Here is a 6,119-nt window from a genome sequence, read left to right as displayed (position 1 = left end):
TTTTCTAAAATTTGCAGAGCTATAGCTCTCTATTGTATAAGGAAGAAAATGAAACCTTAACTAATCTTTAAATTTTCTTTCTATTATGATCAGAAATTGAAACTGTGAGATGAAGGTAATAAAGATCCTTCTGAATGAAGGCCAAATAATATGACACAGGCTCTGTTCAGATCATCTTGGTGAGGCAACAGCTCAATACTAAAGCTACAAGTCAGAAACAGAAATCAACATCTGGCATATTTAAAGCACCAGTGTCCACTGCATCTCACAATCCTCCTAGTGGCCAAATGGGGAACCAACCAGATGGTACCCAATGGGACTTCACACCTGAGGGATTAAGGGGAAAACATAAGCAAATACTCTTCCTCCCTCAAAAAAAGAAAGCCTGTGGGGTCGTGGACTCTTGAAATTAAGTAAGTTAATTAATTATGTAATTAATTAACAATAAAAAACTAGCACTAGCAGATAACATTTTTGACTGCACAACAAGATCTCAGAGGTTAAACAATTGTTTTATAGCAGTAAAAGCTAATAAAATCCATAGACACATTGCCGTAAAGTTCACTAACTCAGTTTTACTTTCAACACTGCCTCAGTTCCCAAGCCTGAATCTGAAACCGATACAAAAATGTAAATGGATAGCCTGAACATCACCATCTGGAAGAAAAACAGGATGGGAAGAAAGGTAACCGGTGAGATTCAGGTCTACAAGGGATTCTATTTAAAAAGGGAGGCAGTTTTGTCCATCTTTTGTTTTTTTCGGTACGTGGGCCTCTCACTGTTGTGGCCTCTACCGTCGCGGAGCACAGGCTCCGGACGCGCAGGCTCAGCGGCCATGGCTCACGTGTCTAGCTGCTCCGCAGCACGTGGGATCTTCGCGGACCGGGGCACGAACCTGTGTCCGCTGCATCGGCAGACGGACTCTCAACCACTGCGCCACCAGAGAAGCCCAGTTTTGTCCATCTTTAGAATGAGGTTAAGAATACTTGGGAGCGGGGCCAACGTCTCCCCTTAACACTGTCCCTGCTCTCCCACAGGTGTTAGGTTGCAGCTTCCAGGACACACCACAGACTTTAGCAAGAAAACACGGGTGAAATCCAAGCTTTAAGAAAAGAGGGTGCACTCCCACCTCCAGTTCTGGTGCAGTTCCCACGGAGCAAAGTAAACTCGCCTGAATCCCCGGTATCTGTATCTGCCAAAAAGGAGAGGACAGGAAAGCTGGTCACGTAGCCGCCTCACAGTTCACCCTGTTCCCTGGTGTATAACCAGCCGAGACGGTCCCTCTGGCTTCCTGAAGCATGACCACAGGTAGATTCCCGGGAATTATCAGACAAGAGCCAGAGGTCTTCCGAGGCGGCTCAAACCCTCAGACAATACAGTCTTCTCAGAAATCTAAATTTAGAAGCCCTGCGAGAAGGCGACTCGGGACTGACACCCGGGTCGGCGCCCCCACGCCCATCCTCCCCCTCCCCCAGCTCCAGCCCAGCCTGTCAGACGCCCGGGCCGTCCCGGCGCTGCCCGGCTGAGCCCGACCTGGGCCCACGCGGGGAGGGCGGCGACGCGGACGCCCCTCCCGCGCCCGAGACCTCCAGAGGGACGGAAAGTGGAACAGCCGCTGTGGGGAGCCAGCCCGGTCCGGCCTCGTCGCGGGAACCCGGGGCAGGGGGAGGGTCAGAGCCAAGGCGGCCCCCGCCCCCCAGGCCAGAGCGAGCCCCTGTTCCCCTCCCCATACACAGACTGACAAAACGACCGACAGCCGGCGACCAAGGGAGGGGGCGAGGAGCCCCTGCATCCTCAGCCTGGTCCCGGAGGGAAAGAGTCGGGGGTCTTTTTACCCGGCGCCTCGGCGCTCCGCGGCGCTCCGGGTCCCTGGGCCCCGCCTCCGGACAGACGGACCCCCGGACAATGGGCCCTGGGCCGCAGCTCGGGCCGGCCGGGCCGGGGCTCTCCTGGACTGGGCCCCGGCTAGCAGAGGGCAGCTCCGGGCCGAGCTGGTGGCGGGGAGCCGAGGGGCGGCGCTGCAGACGGACAAAGCCAAAAGCAGACAGACAGACGGAGGGGGAAAAGATGGCGACGCGGGCGGCGGGGGCGCGCAGCTCGCGCACCCGCAGCGAGTGGGGCGCGTGCACGAGTCTCTCCTATCCCCCCCCTCCCCCCTTCGCAAGCTTCGTCCCCCTCCCCGCTCCCCAGGCGCGCGCCCGGAGGCATGGGCGGGGCTTAAGTGGAGAGGGGTCCGGGGAGGCAGGACTTAAGGGAGCATCCAATCACAGACATTCGAGAGGGGCCTCGCCTCGGTTCTCGCGCCATGGAGACCACCGAGCCTCGCACCCTCCCAGGTCTTTTTCTGGTCCTGTCAACTCCTCAGCTCCCCTATGCTCTCCTGAACCTTTAAACTCTACCCTGACTGTCAGCTCTGATCCTGGCTTCCTACCCCACGTTCGAGTTCAGCCACAAAAGCCCAAATCCCCCAACCACAGCTCCACCGCAGGCTCCCCCTCTCCTTAGCCCAACCTCTTCCCCTTCCCCCAACCCAAACCCTCTTCCCTTCATTTCCCCACATCTCACGGTTTCTTCGGTCCCCACGGCGTTTAATGTGACCGAGATCTAGGGGCCACGGACCTTTGTGGGAGGGGCTAAGTTCGGCTGTCAGAACCTCAGAGGAGAAAAATCTTTAGCTTCGTTTTAGACATTTAAGTCTCCAACATGATTCTCAACTAATAAAACAACAGTAGCTGTAGACCCTGGGGCATAGAATTAATTTAGAGAACGGTAACTTGTGGCACTGTTGCCACTTAAGGGGCATTTGGGGCAATTGAAAGTGGTTAGACTCACTTCCTAATAAAACACCTCCTTCCCCTCTCATTGTCCCTTTCTATTTCCTCACCGCTTTCCTTCCTTTCCTCTAATTCTCTCGTCTTGTAGAATGCCTAAGCCTGCCTTTGACATAGCTCACTTGGAGAAGTAGGGCATGCGGTGGAAAGATGGGATCTGACATTAGAAGATCCAGCTTTGAGTCTGCTGCTGACCAGCCTGGTTACTTTGGGCAAGTCACTTCCCTATTCTGAATCCCTGCTTCCTAAAAATGTAAAATGGTTAATAATGTAATAATTCCTGGTCTCTACTCTCATAGGGTTGTTGTGCTGATTAAGTAAAATGAATATATGAAAGAGTTATGTAAACATCCCTTATGATCACTGGCCCCACAAAGGTGGAGCTAATGAGGATGCTGATCATTGCTTATAAAACAAGTCTTGGTATTTGCATAAAGCGCTCTTGCAAAATGTCCTTTCCAGAAATCTCTAACGAGATGATATCATTGTCTGCATCTTATGTTTAATGTGAGAGGATCTTGGTCCTTCACAATTCTGTGGTAAATGGCTCATTCATTCATTCTTTGTGGCTGGGATATGAGGTAGGAATTATTCTTTTTTTAATAAATTTATTTTATTTATTTACTTTTGGCTGCATTGGGTCTTCATTGCTGTGCACGGGCTTTCTCTAGTTGCGGCGAGCGCGGGCTACTCTTTGTTGCAGTGCGCAGGCTTCTCACTGCTGTGGCTTCTCTTGTTGTCAAGCACGGGCTCTAGGCGCACGGGCTTCAGTAGTTGTGGCTCGCGGGCTCTAGAGTGCAGGCTCAGTAGTTGTGGCGCACTGGCCTAGCCACTCCGTGGCATGTGGGATCCTCCCGGACCAGGTCTCTAACCCGTGTCCCCTGCATTGGCAGGTGGATTCTCAACCACTGCACCACCAGGGAAGCCCAAGGTAGGAATTATTATTGTTTAACTTCAGTTAAGGAAACTTTTAAATTTCATTTAAAATTTTAATTCTTGGGTAGGTAGCCAGAAAATGGAATATTCTCAACCAATCAGAAGGTTTTTAGTCAGTGTAAGAATGCAAGCTGGAATAAGCACTGGCTTTTGTACTTAACAGTAATTCTTGATGAGTTTAGACTGAGGGATACAAAGATGGCTTTATTATGTCACTTTAAAGTTGATGTAGTTGACATTTTCAACATGACAATAGCTAGCAGGTAAAGTATTAGGAGAGAGCCTCCAGTGAAATTTCTTGGCTTCATCAAATAATAATGTGTAATACTGGGCGTCTTGTTTCATCTCCTTGAGCTGCAAATAAAATGGGATCATAATAATGCTATCCTTAAAACCTTCATGTGTCCTAGATGCCTCTGAGGTGTTGTGATTCAGGGTTATAGTCAAATAAGGCAAAAATCATTAAATAAGGAATTAGTTTATTTTTGCTCTCACCTAAACTTGTTCTGGAGCTACAAGACTTTTTCTTTAATCATGGATTTTTTTCAGCTTAATTTTTTATTTCTACTTTTCCGGTCTACTCATGGATTTATGCAATTATTTTGCCATTTTAAGTATCTTAACTTTCCCTTGAAATATCCTCTGGTTTATATTATATTATAACAGGTCTACCAAGACCCTGTTAGGGCTTTACATTACAACAGTATTGGTAGGGTAATTTAAAGAACTCCGCTTAAAAATTTATTATGATATAATTCACTTACCATGAAATTCACCCTTTTTTGTTTTTTTGGGTTTTTTTGCAGTACGTGGGCCTCTCACTGTTGTGGCCTCTCCCGTTGCGGAGCACAGGCTCCGGACGCGCAGGCTCAGCGGCCATGGCTCACGGGCCTAGCCGCTCCGTGGCATGTGGGATCTTGCCGGCCCGGGGCACGAATCCGTGTCCCCTGCATCGGCAGGCGGACTCTCAACCACTGCGCCACCAGGGAAGCCCATAAACTTTTGAGCTTATATTTAGAATCTAGAGTTATAAGTTTTCATTTCTTTGAATTCATTTAAGGAAAAATTACGTTTTCTAGGATGATTGCAATCATGATAAATGTCATGAAAAAAATCTGATTTGAGAACTCTCTTTTGATCTGTGAACCCATATCAGATCAAATCACAGTTTGTAACTGTGATTTAATGCATTTTTCTTTTTATTTGTTGATAAATTCAATATACACAAATTGAAGGTAAAACAGGATGCAAATTATTATGGAAATATGGACATATGAAAATTATATCATGTCAAGTCTCAAGATCTGGGTTCAAGATCTGATCCTGGCATTTATTGCTGTTAATCTTGGATTGCTCACTTTACAGCTCTAAGCTTCACTTTCTTCCTGTAAAAACTAATAGACATTTCTGACCTACAGCTGCTTCACAGGAATGTTGTGAGCCTCAGACTGAGGTCATGTGCTTGTAGGTGCTGTAAATTGCAAAATGCCATGGAGATGTTTAATATTTGTATATAGTCCTAATTATTGATGTTAATAAGTTCTCTGAGGAGTCATTTCATAGGTGCTCTAAAAACTGCTCTTGATTTTTTTCTAGGCCTTAGGAAGATATCCAGAGAAGTTTCTATTTCGTTCTATAATTTCTAGCCTAAAAGCTTTCTGAGACTTTCCCCTTTCTAAATGTTACTACTTTAAAAAAAAAAAAAAAAAAACGGCAAATTACTCAATGCCCATCATCTTTCCCTTCTCTCTCACACAATGTGTAATACTTTCTTCTATTGCCGGAGTCAGCAAACTTTTTCTGTAAAGGGTCCAATAGCAAATATTTGGCCCTTTACAAATAGGTTTTGTGGGCAATATAAGGGTTCTGTCACATGTTCTTCCCTTTTTTGGTTTTGTTTCTTTACAACCTGTTAACAATGTAAAAAAAAAATTCTTATCTGGAAGGGCTGTACAAAAACAGGCCTGACTAATTTTGTCCTACAGGCTTGTAAAACTCTTATGTTATTGGGTTTAAGTATTATATCAGGTTTTAGTTACAGCCACTAGTTATAATTGTGTACATAAAAAAGAGTTACTGGTTAGTTAACCAAAGAATGTTTTGTGTTAATTTTTATCCTAAGAGCAAAACAGGATTTTCAAGTGAAACAGTGTGAGTCAGTTTGTTTCTTTGGATTATGTTTAGCTTTGATTGAAACTGGTCTATTCAGCCAGGGATAGTGATAACTGTTTTGAATAATTGGCTGGTTGTGGTACAATTCACATTGATATGTTATCGGATCTAAATAACTAGATGGGACAGGACACAGGTGATGATTGCTGAATCCAAGAAACTACTGAGTTGGAAGCAATT

Source organism: Phocoena phocoena, chromosome 20 (assembly GCF_963924675.1).
Source record: "Phocoena phocoena chromosome 20, mPhoPho1.1, whole genome shotgun sequence".
Classification (NCBI taxonomy): domain Eukaryota; kingdom Metazoa; phylum Chordata; class Mammalia; order Artiodactyla; family Phocoenidae; genus Phocoena; species Phocoena phocoena.
This window is presented reverse-complemented; position numbering follows the sequence as displayed.